Source organism: Dermacentor variabilis, chromosome 10, assembly GCF_050947875.1.
Source record: "Dermacentor variabilis isolate Ectoservices chromosome 10, ASM5094787v1, whole genome shotgun sequence".
NCBI lineage: Eukaryota > Metazoa > Arthropoda > Arachnida > Ixodida > Ixodidae > Dermacentor > Dermacentor variabilis.
The window spans coordinates 125,622,796-125,635,498 of NC_134577.1; positions in this window are offsets into that span (position 1 = coordinate 125,622,796).

Consider the following 12,703-nt stretch of genomic DNA (forward strand, 5'->3'; position numbering starts at 1 on the left):
CCAAGAAAGTGAATGGGGAAAGAGCGCCGCGGTAGGTGAATTGGTAGAGCATCGCACGCGAAATGCGAAGGTTGTGGATTCGGTTCGCACCTGCGGCAAGTTGTTTTTTCATCCACTTTAATTTCTATTTATGTATCGTTTCTTCATTCCATTTATTAGGAACACCTAATTTCCCCTATGTTGTCCTTGGCGTCAGTGTCTGTTGGCTTCTCATGATATGACTAATATATATATATATATATATATATATATATATATATATATATATATATAGGTGATTGCAAAATACTACAGCATAAGAACATGACAAGGTATAACGGCATCAATTAAACATATCAGGAGGTAGGGAAGTAAAACAAAGGAAACAAAAAAGACAGCACTTCAGATTAACACTCGTATTGTGAAGAAATTGAAATTCGCATTCTAACAGAGACAGAGATGCATGGCCAACTAAAGTCTCTCCTAGTGTTTTTTTTTTTTACTTCCCTACCTTCTGATATGTTTAACTGATGTCTTGATACCTTTTCATGTTCTTATGCTGCGGTTGTGGTGCAGTTACCTATATATATCTGTTCTTCGTTTCAATAAAATTTTGTTGAGAGTTAGCACTCGTCCTGTGTGCTTGTAGTCTGTGTCTGTGTCACATCGCGCTACAATCCAAGATCATGTTACCGCACAAAATCACCTAACTTTTTATCCTTTTGCATTCTCCATTAACTCCTATCCGCAAATCTTCCCAATCCAGGTCTCTGGATACCTCCTGTAAACACGCTGTGAATAGCATTGGAGAGATCGTATCTTCCAGCCTGAAAAACTTCTTTATTGGTATTTTGTTGATTTCCTTATAGAGGACTATGGTCGCTTTGGAGCCGCTATAGATATCTTTCAGTATTTTTACATACGGCTCGTCCACACCCTGATTCCGTAACGCCTGCATGGCTGCTGAGGTTTCGATTGAATCAAACGCTTTCTCGTAATCAATGAAAGGTATACATAAGGGTTGGTTATATCCCGCACATTTCTCTACCACCTTATTGATACTGTGAATATGGTGTATTGTTGAGTAGCCTTTACGAAATCCTGCCTGGTCCTTTGGTTGACAGAAGTCTAAGAAGTTCCTGATTCTATTTGCGAATACCTTAGTAAATACATTTGAGGCAACGGATAGTAAGCTGATTGGCGTATAATTTTTCAGGTCTTTGGCGTCCCATTTCTTATGGATTAAGATTATGTTGGTGTTCTTCCAAGATTCCGGTAGGATCGAGGTCATGAGGCATTGCGTATACTGGGTGTCCAGTTATTCTAGAACAATCTGCCCACAATCCTTCAACAAATATGTTGTTACCAGATCCTCCCCAGCTGCCTTCCCCCTTTGCATACCTCCCAATGCTTTCTTTACTTCTTCCGGCGTTACTTGTGGCATGTCAAATTTCTCTATATTGTCACCACTCACTGGAGACAAAGGCGGAGAGCGGTATTTAGTAGAGAGAATTAGGGCAAGCGCTCAGTCAAGACTTGTTCTTCTGTAGCGCCTCGCTTGCATACACGAGGTCGTCCTCTTCATCGTCAACGTTGTTGGGCACAGATGTCGTAACGGCATTTGCCCCCCTCCCGAAGGAGCATCGTCCCGTTGCTCGGCGGGTCGCATCCGGTGTCCAGCAAATCAGTCTCCATGTCATTCAGAAAAATAAGGTTTCATGCGCACCACGCGCACTATCTCAGGCAGGTCCTGACGGCGCCTCGAGCAGGATGGGCTGTCAGGAATGACTTCATAGTTGACGTCGCTAAGGCGTCGTAGAACCTTGTACGGTCCGAAGTATCGGCGCAGAAGTTTCTCCGCGAGGCCTTGGCGGCGTACTGGAACCCGAACCCAGACTCTTTGGCCGGGCTGGTAGACGACGCAGCGATGGTGTTGGTTGTAACATCGGGCATCACGGTTTTGCTGGCTAGCTATGCGAACGCGCGCGAGCTGTCTTGCTTCTGCGGTGCGCTTTGTAAAATCTGCGGCGTCAGTCTCGGAATCGCTGGAATCATAAGGAAGCATAGCATCCAGCATTGTAGTCACTTCTCGACCGTGGAGGAGTCTGAATGGCGTCATTCTTGTTGTTTCTTGCCGAGCCGTATTATAAGGAAACGTTACGTAGGGTAATATTTGGTCCCAGTTCTTGTGTTCCACATCGACATACATGCACAGCATGTCAGCGAGAGTCTTGTTGAGGCGCTCCGTAAGTCCATTGCTTTGCGGGTGAGACTGTCATCCTTCTGTGTGCCGTGCCACTGAGGGTGAGTACAGTTCACAGAAGTTCAGCCGTGAACGCGGTTCCCCTGTCGGTTACGATGACCACTGGAGCACCGTGTCTCGGGACGATGTTTTCGAGGAAGAACTATGCGGCCTCGGCTGCTGTGCTGCTAGGAAGTGCCTTGGTTTCAGCATAACGCGTGAGGTAATCTGTCGCGACTATTATCCACTTATTTCCGGCAGCAGATATTGGGAATGGGCCCGAAAGGTCCATCCCAATTTGTGCAAACGGTGTTTCCGGCACTGGAACGGGATGTAATAGTCCGGCAGGTTTCGTAGGTGGCACTTTTCGTCACAGTGAAGGCACGTTCGAGCGTAGGGCTTCACCTGTGCTGCGAGCCGTGGCCAGTAATACGTTTCTTTGATCCGTGCTAATGTTCTTGTGTAGCCTAAGTGACCTGAGGTAGCTTCATCGCGACAGGCCTGAAAAATTTCATTGCGGAGAGTTTTAGGGACGACAAGTAGATATCTCTTCCCTGTCGAAGAGAAATTCCTCCTAAAAAGAACAGTGTTGTGTATGCAGAATGATGACAGGTGCCTTGAGAACAATCTGGGCTTGCTTGTGGTGCGGCCTTCTAAGAAATCAATTAGTGACGCGAGCTCCTCGTCTTCTTCCTGTTGTTGAGAGATGGTGGCCAGATCAACAACTCCTAAAATGCCTGCGATTTCGTCATCATCTCCGCCTGACGACTCGATCGGCGATCTGGAAAGGCAGTCAGTGTCTAAGTGCTGCCTTCCCGATTTTTAGACCACTGTCATGTCTTACTCTTGAAGTCGTAGGCTCCAGCGTGCCAGACGTGCAGATGGATCTTTCATGTTGGTCAACCAACAGAGAAAATGGTGGTCACTTATAACTTGAAATGGGCGACCGTATATGTACGGGCGGAACTTGGTAACTGCCCATACTACAGCCGAGCATTCTTTCTTTGTGGTGGAGTAGGTCAACTCGGCACGTGACAATGTTCTACTCGCGTAAGCGATGACTCGCTCAGCGCCGTCTTGCCGCTGAACAATGACCGCGCCAAGACCTACGTTGCTGGCATTGGTGTGGATTATTGTCAGCGCATCCATGTCAAAGTGGGCAAGAACACGCGGAGTTTGTAGACGGTGCTGCAACTCGTTAAATGCCGCCTCCTGGTCCTCGCCCCACACAAGCGTGACATCTTCTTTGGTTAAGCAGGTGAGCGGCGAGACGATGCGTGCAAAACCCGCAATAAATCGCCGGTAATATGCGCATAGGCCCAGGAAGCGTCTGACTACCTTTTTGTCTGTAGGCCTTCAAAACCTTGTGACGGCTGTGATTTCCTCAGGATCAGGTCTGACACCTGTGTGACTTACTACGTGCCCCAAAAACTGTAGTTCTTCATAGGCAAAGTGGCACTTTTCAGGTTTTAAGGTAAGCCCAGCGGACCGTATGGCTTGAAGAACCGATCGTAGCCGTCTGAGGGTTCATCAAATGTGGCAGATTAAACAATGACATCGTTTAGGTAGACTAAGCAAGTCTTCCACTTAAGGTTTGAGAGAACAGTATCCATTAGTCTTCGGAACGTGGCTGGGGCGGAGCTGAAACCAAAAGGGAGAACCTTGAATTCATAGAGCCATCAGGCGTTATAAAAGCAGTCTTTTCGTGATCCCGTTCATCGACCTCTATTTGCCAATATCCACTTTTTAAGCCCATCGATGAGAAGTACCGTGCATGCCGTAACCTGTCGAGGGAATTGTAGATGCGTGGTAAGGGATGCACATCTTTTTTGTAACCCGATTGAACTTGCGATAATCGATACAAAACCGCAGGCTACCATCCTTCTTCTTAACGAGTACCACGGGCGATGCCCAAGGGCTTTTTGACGGCTGGATGACATCATCTGCTAGCATTTTCTTGACTTGCCGCTGTATTGCTTACGGATGCTGTCGGATGGGTATTGCTGTTTCCTCCGTAATAATGCGGTGTTTCGTCAGTGGTGTTTGACGCACTCGGGACGTTGTAGAGAAGCAGTCCTTAAAATCGTGAAGCAATTCCCTGAGACTTTGTTTCTGCCGCGGCGCTAAACCTGGGTCAACGCTGACGACGGGTGCATGTGCAATCGTATCGGTGGTCGATTCCTCTTTTACAGCAAAGCAGTGCTGAACGTGGTCAATTTCATCAAAGTATGCCACACCGGTGCCTTTACTGATCTGCCGGCGTTCATTGGTAAAATTTGTCAGAAGTATCTCTGTGCGACCACCGATGAGGCTGACGATACCGCGAGTGTTGGCAACACCTTCATGGAACAGAAGTGCAGTTAGTTGTTTGGCTACACCGTCCTTGTTAAACTGTTCTCCGCAACTGACGGAGACAAGACTGCATGATAGTGGTGGTATGCAGACGTCGTCGTCGGCGACACGTAATGATGTACGTTGGCGCTCTTCGTCGTGGCTCGTCTCTGTACGGGTTGACAAGGTTATCACACCGTCGCGTATGTTAACCACGGCGCCGTACTCCCGCAAGAAGTCCATTCCAAGGATGAGTGATCTGCAGCACTCTTTTAAAATCATAAAAGTGGCGACAAAAGCTGTATTTCCTATCTGGAGTCGTGCAGCACATTTTCCTCTAGGTGCCATTATCTGGCCCCAGGCATTTCGAATATAAAGGCCCATCCATTGCATTTGGACTTTCTTAAGCCGGTCTGCCAGCTGCTCACTCATTATCGAAAAGTCTGCGCCAGTATCAAATAAAGCTGTCACGTCGTGCCCATCAATCATTAAGAGTAGGTCGGCACTCACAAATTCGTCGGCGTTCCGTTTCTCCGGGTTGCTCTGCTCGTCTTTCTGTAATGTTGGGGGACTTTCGGCGGTTCGACGGCTTGCAACCTTCCCCCCGGAGGTCGCCGATTTCAGTTTCCCCGTCGTGGGCTTGGAGAGCGGCCTCTCAGCACGTCGGTGAAGCTGCGACAGTTCGGCGAAGAATAACGCAACGGAGACGGCGGGCGCGACAGGAGGTTAGCTGGGCTGCCTTGTTCCCGAGTGACACTGTCGTCAAAGCGTCGATGTCTCTCTAGAAACTGTCGTGGAGTGGCAGGTGACATTTCCTGGATGCCACCCTGGCGATGAGGATAAATGCGCCCTGGTTCGTCCCATTGAAAACACAATGGTCGGTGATCAGCAGTGCGCCATACGTCGGTCCTGCGAAGCTGGGGTCGCCTGCAATGCTCCCTCTGTATCCAGGCAGCAATAGGTGGCCGCTGGTGGTACTGCTGTACTGGCCCGGTAGAAAGCGGGTGACGAACAGCGTCTGCGTAGCTGTATGCGCGCGGCTCGAAGCGTGGTTCGGGACACGGTTCGACCGAAGCAACAGTGAACTCCTTCGGTGTCGCAGTTTGCTTCGCAATCTCCTCGCGCACAATGTTTCTTATTAGTTCACGCAGTGAAGTCTCGTCTGTCACTGTCAGTACTGCGACTCTTGCAGGCGCATCGCTATTCAGGCGTTGGTATTAACGCTGCTGCAGCGCCTGCTCGATTGCTGTGGCTTCCTTAATGAACTCTTCCACTGTTGTAGGCGGGTTACGCACGAGACCAGCGAATAGCTGTTCTTTGACGCCGCGCATGAGATGGCTCAGCTTCGGATCAGGCATGTTGTGATCCGCGCGGCGAAACAAACGAGACATGTCCTCGGCAAACATCAAAACACTTTCGTTGGGCTTCTGAATGCGCAACTCGAGAAGGCGTTGTGCATTATCTCGGCGATCAGTGCTTCCGAAGGTGTCAAGTAGCCGACGGCAAAATTCGTCCCACGTTATCAAATGTGCCTCGCGATTTTGGAACCACATCTTTGCGCTACCTTCAAGAGCGAAGGACACATTGGAAAACTTCTGGTCCGGACGCCACTGATTGACCTTAGCTACGCGTTCGTACTGGTCCAGCCAGTCTTCATACGTTTCACCATGGAAGCTAGTGGGGACTAGATTGTTTTAAACATTCACCTTTCTAGGACTTGCAAGCGCCATTTCTTAAGTTGGTGAGGTCGCTGACAAAGTTACTTGGAAGAGGCCGAATCCCGGGCACAGACCTTGCAGGCGGCGGCTTGCGCGGTGCACAGGTGTCTCGACGCGTGGACGATGTCTTGAAGGGCTGGATGCAGGGCTACTCGCAGGAGTCGTCCCTATCATTAGGTGATGATGCGATACCCAGCACCTCCACCAGTGTCACGGCTCACTGGAGACAAAGGCGGAAAGCGGTATTTAATAGAGAGTCTGGACTGAGCAAGCGCTCAGTCCAGACTTTTTCTGTAGCGCCTCGCTTGCACACACGAGGTCGTCGTCTTCATCGTCAACGTTGTTGGGCACAGATGGCGTCGCGGCAATATTATTCCCTCTTCCAGTATCCTCGTGGGTGCCACTGGTACAGCACAAATCTCGATAGAACTCTTCAGCCACTTGAACTATCTCATCGATATTAGTAATTATATTGCCGGCTTTGTTTCTTAACGCATACATCTGATCCTTGCCTATTCCTAGTTTCTTCTTCACTGCTTTATGGCTTCCTCCGTTCCTGACAGCATGTTCAATTCACTCCATATTATATTTCTTTATTTGAGCTTGTTGATTTACTTGGAAATTTTGCCAGTTCTATCCTAGCTGTAGGGTTAGAGGCTTTCATACATTGGCGTTTCTTAATCAGATCTTTCGTCTCCTGCGACAGCTTACCGGTATCCTGCCTGAGGAAGTTACCACCAACTTCTATTCAACACTCCTTAATGATACCCATAAGACTGTTGTTCAATGCTTCAACACTGAGGTCCTCTTCCTGAGTTAAGGCCGAATACCTGTTCTGTAGCTAGAAACGGACTACCTATATTTTCATTCTTACCGCTAACTCATTGATCGGCTTCTTATGTACCAGTTTCTTCCGTTCCCTCTTCAAGTTTAGGCTAATTCGAGATCTTACCATCCCGTGGTCACTGCAGCGCATCTTACCGAGCACGTCCACATCTTGTATGATGCCAGGGTTAGCGCAGAGTACGAGGTCTATTTCATTTCTAGTCTCGCCATTCGGGCTTCTCCACGTCCACTTTCGGTTATCCCGCTTGTGGAAACAGCTAGTCATTATCCGCAAATTATTCTGTTCTGCAAGCTCTAGTAATAAGTGCCCCCTGCTATTCCTATAACTCATGCCATATTCCCCCCCCCCCTTACTGCCGATGCACTCGAAGACGACGCGACCAAATCCATGTTGCTCAGTTTTCTATGCAGTGTGTCACGCTATATTTTGTATTTTGTTTAATTAGATAGATAGTGAAGATTAACCAACTTCTGAAGCAACGAAGCTAGGAAAAGAATCCCAACTAGATAGTAGCAGAGCGCTCTGATAAACGTCCGAATAAACAGTTAGTCTTTCTATCTATTAAGTATTAGTGTTTTTCAGCTTACTGCGAATGGGCCCGCGAAATACAAAAAAAGAACAGAACGTGATATGTCCGCTTGCGCGTCGTGATTGCACTGCTCCCAGCCTTTCTGCGCACAAACCGCCATAGGTTCGCTGCCGCTTTAAAAGCGAGAGGGCCGTGACGCAAGCGTTGACTCTTCGATTTAAGGTAACAACCATTATTGCTTGCGCTGCGTAACGCGACTGATGGATATGGTGGTGGTGGCAGGTGGTAAATCCAGACAGCGATAAACAGACTATCGGGCATCGGCTGTTAAAGCGCGAGCAATTTCATGATGCCTTTTTTCCAACGAGGAAGAAGCAGACATGATCCTTGTCCTAGGAGCTGCAAGCGCGCAGGGACGGCAGGCTGCAAGAATATTTCGAAGCTGGCACCCGGGCACGCGACCAAGCCCGATGAGAATATTGAGCACCTACGAGTTGCCGAAACAAACCAGAAGGTTCACAAGAAATAGGCAGAGATATTCAGTCCCAAATAATGAGGTTCGCTCCAACGTTTTGTCTTTCATGGCGGCTAGCGCCATGAAAGACAAAACTGAGACATGAAAGACAAAACTGAGCTGCACACGCTAGCGAGTGCAGCTCAGTCTGTCCAACTCAACTACCTGGAGGATTTTGAAAACAGTTGGATTGCGCCCCTATCATCTGCAGTTGCATCAATGCCTGGAGTCAAGCGATCTTCAAAGTAGACTCGACTTTGAGAATTGGATTTTGATTCAGCAGTAGCAGGATTCTGACTTTCACACTATAGTACTCTGGACTAACGAGGCGAATTTTTCCCGAAATTGCCGATCTCCACAGCACACGCAATTGGAGTGAGTAAAATCCACACTGGCTAGGAAGATCCCGCCACCAATATGAGTTGTCCGTAAACGTTTCTTGCGGAATATATGAGCGCCCAGTCATTGGCCCAGTGTTTTTTAACTATACTCTGACCGACAATAGGTAGGTGAGGTCCTCAAAGTACCGGCTGAAGACTTCTGCGGCAACATGCCACTAGCCCGGCCACGCAATGTGGTATCAGCGCTACGGGGCCTCAGTTCACAGCTGCAATCAAGCACGACCATGGTTTGATGTTACCTATCTAGGTCAATGCATAGGGAGAAATGGGCCTGTCCTGCGGCCTACAAGGTCACCCGACCTCAACCCTCTTGAATTTTTCTTGTGGGGTCATGTATACACGACGGAAAGAAGGATCACGTACAGACTACGGAAACGACAACTCCAGAAGCCTCACAGGAGAAGATAATTGAAGTTGGCCACAGCCTTTCATTGACGGTGCTCAAGGTAGCGACAACAAGCCTTCTCAGAAGATCCCAGTGTTGTATGGCTGCCGAAGGTGACTTTTTCGAGCACTTTCTGTGAAAGCGCATGAAAAATAAACGTAAATTCAGTGAAATACGGTGTCTGGCCATTTAGGTTACTCTTTTTCTACCATTTCCACATTTCTGAAAACTGAGTTCTTTTTTATTTAGTGATGTTCGATTTGCTTACAGCTATCGCGGAATGACGGACTTGCTGCTTCCGGCAGCACAAGCGGTAACCTCTGCGTCTGCTTATCGTTATAACGAACTGTCGCGAGGGGAGCACATGGCTGGCGTAAATGGCACAGGCCAGGCCTACGTCGATGCCCTGTCGCCTTTTAAGCAGCAGCGCTTATATGGCTGTTTGTGCGGGGAACATTTGGGAGCCGTGCAAACACGACGTGTAAGCTGGCATGCCACGTAGTGTTTATTTCGCGGACATCACCGGTACGCTGAAATACGGTAATACTTGATAGGAATACAGAAACTTTTTATTCGGATGTTTTGCAAACCGCTCTGCAACTTTCTAATTGGAAATTTTTCCTAGCTTCGTTACTTCAGAAGTTGGTTAATTATTTTTGACTAAAAATTTAATATAAACAACATACAAATATGAGCGTGAAACACTATATACGGAAGCGAGCAACATGCATTTGGTCACGTCGTCTTAGAGTGCATTGGTATATCTTTAAACTCTGGCTGAAATTAGCTGAGACACTCTGCGTACAGTTATTTTTGCTTAGATAGGTAGATTTATTGGAGACTTATACGTATATTTAAATATCTTCTGGCGAGGTTTTGTGGATACATGCGGTGAACTTAGTTCCCAGCGACCATTCTTTTGCCCTTTATCAAGCTTTATTCTCGCATTTGTGTATTCCATTGTGTCATCGCATTTCCAATATGTATTTTCCAGAACTCCTGCTTTTATATGTGATATCTGTAGCGACTATAATTTCGCTGCAATTACAACACACGACCGATGACAGCTGCTCCTGTGCATTGGAACGAAGGACAGCGTCATTGAGATTTTTCCCTGGCCGATGTCGAGAAATGTAAACAAGGTTCTTGAATGGCAAAATTTCATCAAGATATTTGTCCTCAACTCGCTCATTTCCCGGCCTTTACATTTACCATATCAGCGGCATGCACTGTTTTGCTGGTTTCGAAGTGATATAGTTCTAAAACTCGTGTGATATTTTCTTTACTTATTAAATAGATAAGAAATGTGGAAGCATTGATATCAGTTAATAGCACAATTTTTTGCACATACGAATATATTCTTCTATGAAAAAATAGATATTTTGCTTGTCTTGACCATGCGTACCGCCCAAGAATTCGCTTGCAGCATCTTTGGCAATGGAGTTATAATTCATGTATTTGGTCCCTCGTCAAATTTTGTAAGGCGCAGGTCGAGCTCCCACGTGAGCTCCTCCCGAACGAAATTGCTGGCTACGCCACTGCCCTAGGCATATTGTAATCGCCAACATACACAACTGGACGCTGCTGCTCCTCCTTACCGAAGCTGCACCTGAGGCTCTCCGCTTGTTGCAGACTTCTGCTTCCAGCACTTCAGTGGCATCCGCTTCGTGACGTCGCTGACGTTTCCACCATTTCTTTCTGGTACGGTGGATTAGGCTTTCTGTTCTGTTTCCGCTTCGGAGGCAGCCCCGTTTAAAGCCCTCGCATCGAAGCGTTGATTACTGCATTACGGAGAGGTCACATCGAGCTTCATTCCTATGTCGATCAGCTTATCATCTACCCACTACCCCTTCGGTTACTGTCTCTTGAATTCATATTTTAGCATACCGACCCGCCTGACTAACTTGTCCTTCTCCAGCACGATGCAAGGAACGATGCAGCCTGTTTACTGTAGCTTTGGTACGTGTTCAACAGAGTATGAAGAACAACAGCAAGTATAACAACGCGCTTGACGTGGTCAGATGTTCCATGCAATTAAATGCAAATGTCTATTTGTGACCCTTTGGACTAGTGGCTAGCCAACAAAGCCAATAAGCTTTACAGCGCTAATTCCAACGCTGGTACAGTGTTCCTACGGAATCGTGCTATACAATTCATGATTTGCCAAATAAGACTTCATTGCTGGCTTGCGCAACCTTTAGACCACTCAAACCACTAGTCAAAGAGGTCATTTCGTGCGTAACGTAATGTCTGTAATAAGTGCTAAACTAAACCTCCTCTGCTATGCCAATAAATGTCGCTGAGGAAATGTAAGCGCATGACGTGAATGCCGCAGAAGGCACCAAGGTGCGGGAAGTAAGTGCTTAGGGAAACTTCAAGTACATTCTGCAGTTCTCAATCGCAGTGCATAAATTATTTTACAGTAAAGGCATTGCTGAAATCTAAAACGTCACTGTTTCTATACTGAGTGTCATAACTTGGGGCATCAGCCTGGGATACGAATTTATGAAGTTTTTATGCAATAAATCTTTCCTTGCTGTACTTGTGCCCTTGATCTCACATTTTCGCCCTGGCGCTGTTTCGCCAGTTTAATAATTTTCTACAAGAAAAGTGCGCATTAGAATTGGACAAATAAGGTAGAAATTCGTTCAATAGTATCTATAAAGAGAAATACAAACGTTAACAGCAACTGTATTTTAGCGCTATGTATTTCTTCAGATATCAGTGATCGGTAGTGCTCTCCCTATAAAAGTGAAGCAAGCATTTCAGGCTGCGTGTCATCGACATCAGCTTTTTGCACATGCCGCTGTTTGAATTTGCCCGACCACACAGAGAAGGTGGTATACAAAAGACCTTAGATTCGGCTGAAAGTAACGCTCGATCCATGCCCTGCTTTCAGAAGAGACGGCAATCTGAGCGTCGCTTGCATTTCCCATCGTGGCAATGCCTCCGCAACCATCCAGGTTCAACGAACTAATTCATTTGGTGCGTAGCAGACGACAGTTTTTAACGCACCTGGCTGACCAAGGCGAACGCAGCACAGAGGAGACGGGAGCGGTGCCCGTTTACGGCTGCACGCAACCGCCGCCATTCGGCTGTCGTTGTTGTCCTTCTCTCATTTCAACTCTCTCCCTTTCTCTTTATTACCAACACTACCCCCCTCCATTGCTGCCGCCTTTCTGTGCAGATCAAAAATATGGCGGTGGCTCCCCTGCCGAGCAGGCCGGTATCGAAACTGGCGTCCTTGAAATCGACAGCGCTGCCCGGCTGACACGCTCTACACGCTCGGCAGGGGCAAGGCACGCTCTCCTCGCGGAGTCTCCAAAGGCGGAGTTGATTTTCCGCAAGGATGTAGTGGCACCAAGCAAACTGTATAAGCGCCAAGTCTCACGCACATTTCATTTTTCTTTTTATCTCTCGAGCTAGTATCGCGCGCCAGCAGCGATAAATTTGGGTCCGCCTGTCTTGCGACGCAGTTATAAGCCAGCCCTCGTTTCGCACTGTCCTCCCCCTCCGCCGTTTGTGCTTAGAACGTGCAACACCCGAGCCCCGCGCGGCCTCCTCGCCTCGAAAACGGAGCGGCACGCCACAAAACTCGGGACTTGAAAATGCGGGGGATAGGTTGTTGTGCACGTTTTGATTCGTGACACGCGCTCATTTAAAGGTGGGCTGGGTTTTCTTTCGCTGCTTCGCGCGTCTCCATTTAATGCCCACCTCGTCGGCGTTCTTCGGCTTTCAGGATGGAATGTTTTGGCGA